We start from the raw sequence: 10491 nt of genomic DNA on the forward strand, positions 1-10491 counted from the left end.
AATTTTACTTACAGTATGACACAAAGGGGACTTCCCTGGTGACTCAGTTTTAAAGAATTCGCCTGCCAATGCAGGAGATGCAAGTTTGATCCCTGGGTCAGAGAATATCCCCAGGAGAAAGAAATGGCAACCCACTCCAGTATTCTCGCCTGGGAAATCCCATGGACAGAGGAGCCTGGTGGGCTACAGGCCATGGGCTCTCAAAAGTGTCGGAGTCTACTTAGTGACTAAACAACAACAATGACATAAAACACATACATACACACTAAGATGCTGCAGTGGCAAACAAAAATGTTACAAATATAAACAATATTACTTTGGGATTGTGGGATTATAGATAGTTTCTCATATTTCCTAAACTTATACAGCAAATAAGCCTTCATTTAATAATTTTTTAAAAAGCATGCAGCCCTACTAACATAGGAGTTTGAGCTATGTATCCCATGAAATTATCACCTCACTCCCCACCTCTGTTGGCAGAGCCCCAGACACTCTGTAAACAGCCCTGCCCTATGTACTCCTGTTGTCTCACAGAGAGGTAGCAACTGGCCCTGCGGCTCCTGTTTCAGTAGCCGCATCTTCCTGATCACCAACATTGAGTTGATTTTTGATGCTTGATACCCGCAACGCAATTATGGGATTGGTTATAATTATGCTCGCAGTGATATTATAGGATCGGATATAAATATACTTGCTACATGTGAAGAGGGTTTATTTCTGTTCACAGTTTGCCATCTGGCTGTGGTACACCCTTTCCTAGCTGAGAGGGGGAAGAGCACCATCAAAGCCAGAGGTGAAATGGGAGTCAGATTGGAGGCTTTGAATAATCTGAAAAATCATCTCAACGTGTGTGATGGAGCCAGAGTGTCAGGAATCACAGGAGAGAGGCAGCAGGTTTTACCAGGTCTGTGTTATTCTTTCTCTGCTCGGAGCTTGGAATGGAATTCGGTCAGGCTTGCTCAGAACTTCCAAGTCACAGCACTCCTGTGGACCTGAAGGCCCCCTCCTCAGAGAGGTACCCATGTTCCCCACCTTCTGCCTTGGCCTCTCTCTTGAGCTCAAGTCCTACATTTCCACCTGTCTGCTGAATGGCTCCCTCTTCCTGTCCTGCTGTCTCATCAAACTAAATTCAGAATGATTTCTTCTTAACAGCTCAAACTAGATCTTTCCCCTGACTTTTCTATTTCTCTTAATGGAAACACTATGATCCTAGCCATCTGGGGGGTCATCTTTCATCTCCTTTTACTTAGGACTCTGTATCTCAATAGAAGGCAAGTCACGCATTGAATTCCTTTATGAATTCAGTTCCTGGATCTAGCACAGTTCCTGGTTCTTGGTGGTTAACAAGTATTTTTTGAAACAATGAACAAAAAGATGAATGAAATATTTCTTCCTTTACATTGCCCATGGTCACCTCCCAGCCCTTGTTACCTCACACCAGGACTATTGCTGTAACCTCTCAACTGATTGTTCTGCCTCCCATCTTTCTAGGCTTCAATTCATCCTGCTGTCACCAGCAGGCAAGTCATGCTTACCTGCCACTTACATCACACCACTCCCCTGTAGAAAAGCTTTTGGTGACTCCTCACTGGCTACCAGATAGAATTCAAAATCATGACCTTAGACTTCAAGGCCACTACATTCTAGCTTCAATTAACATCTGTAACCATTTACCTTAAACTACTCACATTTCTAAACCCTGTGTACTCTTCTCATGCATCTTGCACTTGACCATCTCCATGACCATCCTCAGGCTATTTCCCCATGGGAAATGGGAACTGATGTTCCCATTTCTATCTGTTCTCCAGAGTACGTAATATCTGAGCTAAAACCAGAAGTGTCATTAGGAAGAAGTAAAACCATTATTCCTCTGTTTAAATTTTTTTTAATTAAAAAAAAAAATTTTTTTTGTCCACGCTGCATAGCATGTGGGATCTTAGTTCCTTGACCAGGGATAGAACTCACACCTCCTGCAGTGGAAGATGAAGTCCTAACCACTGGACTACCAGGGAAGCCCCATTCCTCTATTTAACAAATATTTACTAAATTTCCACCCTTCTGGGTGCTGGGCCTGCACAAATGGATCTAGTCCTTCCTCTCAGGGTGAGAGTCACCATTTCAGGTCATCCCTCCAGGACCTTGGGGTGGTCTCACCCTGAACCTTCTTGGTCAGACTGGGCCTTGAGCTGCAAACGTGCCCTTGATTTTCTAGCCGTTCTTAGGTTTAACCTGCTGACTGCACAGGAAACATTGTGTGTGTGTTAGTTGCTCAGTCATGTCCAATTCTTTGAGACTCCATGGATTGCAGCCCACCAGGCTCCTCTGTCCTTGGCATTCTCCAGGTAAGAATACTAGAGTGGGTTGCCACTCCTTTCTCCAACAGGAGACACTGGCCATTGTTTGTGCCTAATGGTTGCCTTGGAGCTAGATGACAAGCCAGGCCTATGGGGCTCACCTTTTGCCTGCGCTCCAATTCCTGCAGGACACCCACCTCCCATAAAACATAGATTTTATGTTAATCAGTCCCTTCCACACTTACCTGAGCCAAACCATTCCAGTCAGGCCTCCCAAGGGCCAAGTAGGTTACCAAACAGAGAGGGCATCAGACCTTCCCAGGGAATGTTGTGACCGTGGAAAAGGCCTGACTGGAATAAAAAGTAGGCTATAAAACAACATGGATTACATGGATTATTTTCAAAATAATTCTGCATGGTGAGAAAATTTTACAAGATGAAATTTAATAGAGATGATTTAAATTTTTTCTTCTCGCTTATCAATTGTTTCCAATTTTTTCACAATGATCACATCTTCCTAGCAGATTATTTAAGAGAAAATGAGCTTAGTGGCACAAGAAATGATAGAACTTTAAAACCGATCACTATATTTTGTGTTTTATAAATGTGAATTAATAGAACAATGCTTTTGAGATTTGTTCTCTTGAAAAGTTCAGAATACTGTTCCTTGCTAATTACATCACCTGTTATAGAGGGTGGTTTAGAAACATAGAATTTAGCATTTTCTTGCACAACTGAAAGTCCCCACTTCTCACACATGACTAAGAGGCTGTCCAGGCCTCTTAGTCACAGTTGCCAAATCTCGGCATGTACCAACCCTTGGGCACATGAAACCCTGGGTAAGGGAGTTCTCCCGGCTTGGCCCACAGAAGCTTAGACAAGAATTGCCACAGAAGCGTCAAAACAATAGAATGTGATGTCATGAGCATCCCAGGGGGGACTAATGATAGACTGAAATGCACGTTTGCATCATTGATTCTCCCTGCTGATTGAGCCCTGTTTATCTCATTTGGCAGATCAGCCAGCCTCAAAGTGCATGAACTATTTGTGCCTCATTAGTTTCCAATAGATTGATTCTGCTAGGATTGCGAATTGGCCGTCTTACACTGCAGCCGGCAGGAGCCAGCTCTGGCTCAGCCTCAGGGCACAGGCACAGGGCTCAGCAGCCGCCCCTGCAGTACTGCCACCAGCAAGAGCCTGGGGAGCTGAACTACGGCCAGGAGGACAGCATTGCCTTAAGTCTTTCCCGGAACCAGGTAGGATGACATAGGGACCTAAAGAAAGCAAACACGGGCCATCTCCGCTTTCTTGTCATTCTTTCTCAAGTACATACTCTCCATGTCTTCTCTCTCCTCTTTCCCCTAAGTCCCTCCACCCTCAATCTTAGCCCCCTCTTCAAAAGTAAGAAGAATAAAGATAACATTTTCAAAAGAAAAATATAAAATAAATAAAACTGAAGACCAGTTTCTAAAACAGTGAGTGCCAAGCTACTTACAATATAATGATTAGAGAGAAAAGCAAAATACAAAACTGAACATACAATATGACATTATTTTATAAAAAGTATACAAAATATATATGCATAGGAAAAAAAAAGATTAAAAGGAAAAAAGCAAGCCAGATAGGGATAGTGGTAGCTTTGGACTTTGGGGATATGGATGCCTTCTTTTTCCTCTAAACTCTTCTGCATTTTCAAAATTGCCTAAAATGATTAGTTGCACATACATTTATCCTCAGAAAAATTTTATTGAAATATCTAAGGTAATAATACATACATAAAATAATAAATTGGCCCATACTTTTCATTCAGCAAGGTGTACTGGTTCTGCCAGTTAAAATAACAGAAAACTAACTCAAGCTAGTTTGGCAGTTCCTCAAAAAGTTAAATATAAAGTTACTGTATGACCCAGCAATTCCACTTCTAGGTATATATCCCAGGGAATTGAAAACATTATGTTCATACAAAAATTTGTACGTGAATGTTCATAACAGAATTGTTCATAATAACCAAAATGTGGAAACAAACCAAATGTCTCTCAACTGATGATAGGATAAACAAATTGTAGTATATGTGTGCAGTGTAATGTTATTTAGTCATAAAAAGGAACAAAGTATTGATACATACTACAGTAAGGATGAACCTTTTTCACATTATTCTAAGTGAGAGAAGCGAGACACAAAAGGCCACATGTTGTATGATTCCATTTATATGAGATGTCCAGAACAGGTAAACCTATAGAGACAGAAAGTACATTGGTGATCATCAGGGATTAGGGGAAGAGGGAAGCGGGGGACCAGGGGTGGTGACTGCTAATAGATACAAGTTTCGTTCTGCAGTGATGAAAATGTTCTGGATTAGTTTGTGGCAATGGTTGCACAACCTCACGAATACACTAAAAACCACTGAACTGTATACTTTTAAAGGGTAAATATTCTGATATGTGAATTTATCTCAATTTAGAAAAAAAAGAGTGTGTCTATCACACTGTTTTGTAATCATCCATGTCTTTATCAGTCTCTCTCACTTCACTGTGAACATCTTGAGAATGAGGGCCTATCCTTGTTCTCTGGTTTTCCAGTGCTGAGTAGAGGACCTGGGACAGAGTGTGCACATGATTTGTTAATTGAATGATTTGAGAGTTCTCTTCCCATGATCCCAGGGCTACCTAGCTGGCTCTTCTCCCCTTCAATGAACTGTCTGAGTGTTAGAAGCCCTAGTCCAGGAATAGTATTCTCTGGAACCCAAGACTGGAGCAGCCTACAGTTTATTTTTATTTTATTTTAAAACTATTTATTTATTTGGCTGTGTCAGGTCTTAGTTGTGGCACCTGGGATCTTTGAGATTCTTGCAGCATGTAGAATTTTCAGTTATGAGATGTGGCATCGAGTTCCCTGATGAGGGTTGGAACCTGGGCTCCCTGCATTAGGAGTGTGGGGTCTTAGCCACTGGACCACCAGGGAAGTCCCTCAGCCTACAGTTGAAATACTAACTGGTGGAATCACATTGTTTAACCCCATTGAACCTAGTCCAGAAGTCACACTGGGTCAGACAGAGGGGCTGCTACTGACCCCTTGGGGTCCTCACTTTGTTTTTGTTAGAGGGCTTTCCATCTTTGGAGGTGGCAGACTGGGCTGAAACAGATTCTGAGAAACAGTCTAGCATGCTTTCTGGTTCTGTTCTATTTCTAGGGCTTCCCTATTTCCAATCAATGTCAAATGCAGAAGCCCTTGGTTCTTTTGGCCTAGCGGAGGAGATATATATCTCTGTCCACTTCTCCTTGTGTAAAGTCCAGTTGCCCTCACTCCCTGAGCTGAAGGACATGATTCTTTCAGATTATCTCCTTCCTACAGAGTCAGATAAACAGGTAGCCCACGCAAGCACAGCTTAGATTGCCCATTGAAAGAGTGTTCTAAACATCCCTGGAAATGGGTGATTTTCTGAGACCTCCTCTCACAGAGAGGCACACACGCCTGAGAGAATTGCCTGGTTTAGCCAGTTGGGGCAGCAGGGTGGAAAGATCCTTTAGAGGCATGGCCCAGTAACTAGAGATGGTCACTAAAATACCATCCATAAAAGTGGGTCGAGGTAACCGAAGGTTTAGAAGACAGGTTTAAGAGACAGGGCAAGCAAGTCTGGGGAAAGGACAGACTTGCTGAGGTAATGGAGAAGGGCTGACACCTGATAGGCATGCCCGCCATCTTCCCTACTGCCCTTTCCCCAGGGCTCGGTGTCTCCTCTTGGTGAATGCTGACAAAGTGTTGCTAACCTGCCCGGGGCACCCATGTGACTCAATCCGGCCTTGTGTAATGAGTTCCCTCAGTGAACTCTTCCAATCACCTCTGACAAGCCTCCAACTGCTCCCAGAATGTCAGTTATTCCCTTAACACCATTGTCGTTGATTTTTTAACCTTGTTAAGGCTACATTAGTTTACTGAGGCTTGTTGCCCCATTTCTGCAATTGCTGTATCTTTTTCCCTCAGGCCATTTAAAACAATCTGTCTTTCTCTCTCTTGCCATCTCTCTCAGGTTCTCTTGTTCTCCCCCACTTCCTCTGTGCCACCTTCTTTTCCCTCTTTCTGGCTTCCTCCTTTTGATCTCTCCAACCTCAGCCAGAATGCACCTCTCAGAATGGTCAGCTCTATCCACCAACTATAAAAATGGTTTTCTCAAGTAAACGCTTCACTAACTGAATTACTTTAGAATAGTGAGTCTTTCTCAAGTAAACATAGCATATTCTATTCAATGAATCCCCTGCCTAGTCAGGAAAAAATGATCTAGCAGCTTCCTCCAGACTTCCCATTCCTCTTGACCTGCATCCAAACCCCCTACCTAGGACAGACCCTTCCATTAATACAGTGGAAGTGGTCAGAAGTGCGTGCTGTGCATCTGGTTACTTCCAAAGGTCCATCCAGGTCAACAATGAAATGTCTTATTTCCCCTATCTAATAGTATGAAGCATTCTCAAAGCCAAACTTTACGCCCCTGGAAATAAAACACAAATGTATAGACCTGGGATTCTATTATGTACACATGTTTTCACCTAAGCAACAACACAAGATCAAGTCAGTTTCCTTCTTTATCTCTCTATTTCCCCATCTGTAGATTAATCATTTAGACTCTAGGATCTGAAAGTGGCTCTCAGCTCCTCCATCCTGTGACGCAAAACTCCTTGGCAATCATCTCACTCTTTGAACCATTTAATACGGTTCTTTGTTACTTTCTTTCTCCACCCATGTGAGTTTCTGGAGGGCAGGAATTGCACATCCCCATCCCCTCTACACGGGACAGTGAGGAGACCAAACAAGTCAATCCTAAAGGAAATCGACCGTGAATATTCATTGGATATACCCATGCTGAAGCTGAAGCTCCAATACTTTGGCCACCTCATTTAGAAGAACCAACCCTTTGGAAAAGACCCTGATGCTGGGAAAGATTGAGGGCAGGAGAAGGGAGAGACAGAGGATGAGATGGTTGCATGATATCACTGACTCAATGGACATGAGTTTGAGCAAACTCCAGGTGACAGTGAAGGACAAACAGGGAAGCCTGGCATGGTGTAGTTCATGAGGTCGAAAAGAGACACAACTTAGCGACTGAACAAAAACAGCAAACAATAAGACATTTTTAGATTGATAAACAGAGGCCTGGTGGCTAGACCATTGGGGTGACTGATTCATTCTCATCTTGACCTTGCTTCCTAACCACAGTGATGTCCTTGGTCCTTGCCTCCTCTCATTCTTGACCTGGCTCCACTCCTGACCAGCCTCCACTCATCTCTCCAAAATCCCCAAATGCAGCATCTGCCATCCCTGACTTCCAAAATATGTGGAATTCTTGGATCTAGCATTCCATGATACTCAAATCAGTTTTGTGCCCTCAGGCATGACTGTATAGGTTTGCTTTTTCTTAGTAATTCATTAGGAAGAAGCAAGAAAATCCATTCTTTAAGGAAGTTTTCTCTTTCTACTACTTGCTTCATTTTCTTCAAGGTGATACAGAAGAAATTAGGTACCAACAACCACCAGAGATTTTAGTGATTTAACAGCTAAGCTCTTTGAGTCAAATTCCTTTTCTCTCATTCGATTTTCTTCTTCCTTCCTGGTGTTTTCCAGCTGATATGTCTTAAAATGACTATGATCAATCTTCCGGGTAACTGGAGAAACAAGTTACCCAAATCAACACATTTTAAGAAGCATCATTCACAACTTGGGCTCCTAGTAATATTAGTAATAATATCTGCTTAGTGAGTGCTTATATGTCGAGCAATTTACACACGTGCTGTCGTATATAGCTCACAAGTAAACCTTAGGAGGGTTGTGTCTCCCTCCTGTTTTGGATGAGGGACCTGAGAACTTGCACCAGAGTTCCACATTAGGCCCTGGAGCTGGGATTCTGCCCACAGGCTTAACTATGGTTTCTGGTATCTCTGGATCATCTTTTTCCTATCCCCCTCTCCCAGGGTGTGTGACCCTGAAGATGGAGGAAAGACTGACATCTCTGGGCTGCCCTCCACAAAATCCTGCTAGCTCCTCTCCCAATTCCTCACCCTATGGCCTGCTTGAATGATACTTCCTACAACGTGTTTATGACACTGGTTTACGTGCTTGACCCTCCTGCTTGATATTTTAATTTCTCTCCAACAGTGGAAGGACTGCTGGGAATAATCTGATGCACGTGAAGAGAAAATGAGGAGTTACTAATAAGATTAAATTAAATGTAAGCACATTTTTACCAGTGTGTAAAGCACAGTGCTAAGCACTATTTGAGATGAGCAGACACAAGCCAGGACCTCGTGGTCCTCATGGAATTTACAAGCTGGTGGGAAGAGAGGGTGAGGAATAAGACTACGCACATATATACATAAGTTCATCCCAAATATGGTAAGTTCCATGACAAAGGAATAAATGAAGTGCTCTAGGACTGGAAAGCAGGGAGTGCTCACATTTCCCTTGGGACCGAGGAATGAGACGATATGATATGAGAATGGCTGGGATGAGAGTAGAAAGCCTCGAGCCTTACTCTAGGCTTGATCACTGATATGCTACTAATAAGGTCTTGTATTTCTCTTCCCCAGGACTGGCCACATAGTTTATAGGACTCAATACAAAATGAAAACATGTGGTCTCTTGTTTAAAGATGAAGAATTTCAGGATGGTGAGAGTAAAGAACCAAGTGTGGGAACCTTCTCAGCACCCCAGTGAAGCTGGACTTCCTTGGGCCTCTGTTACCCCGGGGGGTTACCTTTGGTAGGTGGGGAGGCAGGTCTCACCAGCATTGAGCACAGGGCCTTCTACTCAGATGAATCAGTGAAAGACTGCAGACAACAGCAAATTTACATGATGATTTCTTGGATCACTTTCAGTGTCAAAATGTTATTAGATCATGATTCTAAACACTTGTTATTAAAAAAAAAGCTTATTGGAGTGTATTTGATTTACAGTGTTGTGTTAGTTTCAGGTGTGCAGCAGAGGGAATCAATTATACATACAAATATATCCCCTCTTTTTTAGATTCTTTTCCCATATACTCCATTACCTGAACACTTCTTGGAGGAGACATTTTAGATGAGTGTTGCACGATAGTAAGATTTTTCCTTTTTTTGTCTACCCTTTCCCCTTCTGTCTGTCCTTCCAGTACGTTCTCATTTATCTCATAAACCCTAATGACTTACATACTGGAACTAGCAGAGGAGTGTAACACTTGAGGGATGACTCAAAGACTGAGGCCTCATTAAAGATTCCTCCAGGCAGTTTCCCACTTACAGGGGAAGGCTTTGTCTAGAGATCAAATCTCCATGGGTAGAGTCTTGTCTTTCATTTTAAGATTCTTTTGTTTTATTTTCATTGAACAATTTGATAGATGTTCATGATAAAAAAAATCAGAAAAAATAAAGATGAGGAGAAGATATTCATAAACCCATAAGAAACCCATAGTTCTAGTGAGACTGCAGTATAAAATGAGTTTTCAACTTACTTTTCTATTCAGTGATATATTATGAGCATCTTTGTGTGCTAGTAAGTCATTATACTTTTAAATTTTTCATGGCAGTGTGATATTCTGTCATTTGGTTGTACTGTAATTTTCTTAACTGCTGCTGCTGCTGCTGCTGCTAAGTCGCTTCAGTCGTGTCCGACTCTGTGTGACCCCATAGACGGCAGCCCACCGGGCTCCGCCGTCCCTGGGATTCTCCAGGCAAGAATACTGGAGTGGGTTGCCATTTCCTTCTCCAGTGCATGAAAGGGAAAAGTGAAAGTGAAGTCGCTCAGTCGTGTCCGACTCTTAGTGACCCCATGAACTGTAGCCTACCAGGCTCCTCCGTCCATGGGATTTTCCAGGCAAGAGTACTGGAGTGGGTATTTTCTTAACTAAACCTCTCAAATTGAATATTTGGGTTTTTTTTTTAAGCTATTCTAAGTGGTGTTGGAGAAGGCAATGGCACCCCACTCCAGTACTCTTGCCTGGAAAATCCCATGGACGGAGGAGCCTGGTAGGCTGCAGTCCATAGGGTCACTAAGAGTCGGAGACGACTGAGCGACTTCATTTTCACTTTTCACTTTCATGCATTGGAGAAGGAAATGGCAACCCACTCCAGTGTTCTTGCTTGGAGAATCCCAGGGACGGCGGAGCCCGGTGGGCTGCCGTCTATGGGGTCGCACAGAGTCGGACACGATTGACGCAACTTAACGGCAGCAGCAG

The 10491-nt window shown here is 42.9% G+C and overlaps 1 long non-coding RNA gene across 1 annotated transcript; it reads left to right on the top strand.

Moving 5' to 3' along the window:
- Positions 1–567: 567 nt before the first annotated feature.
- Positions 568–9221, top strand: LOC145530497 (uncharacterized). Its single transcript, XR_014071842.1, has 4 exons — positions 568–2342; positions 3311–3550; positions 8439–8511; positions 8870–9221. It is a non-coding gene; the product is annotated as an uncharacterized LOC145530497 (long non-coding RNA).
- Positions 9222–10491: the final 1270 nt, after the last annotated feature.

This window comes from Giraffa tippelskirchi, chromosome 2, assembly GCF_054371585.1.
Source record: "Giraffa tippelskirchi isolate mGirTip1 chromosome 2, T2T-mGirTip1v1.2.pri, whole genome shotgun sequence".
NCBI lineage: Eukaryota > Metazoa > Chordata > Mammalia > Artiodactyla > Giraffidae > Giraffa > Giraffa tippelskirchi.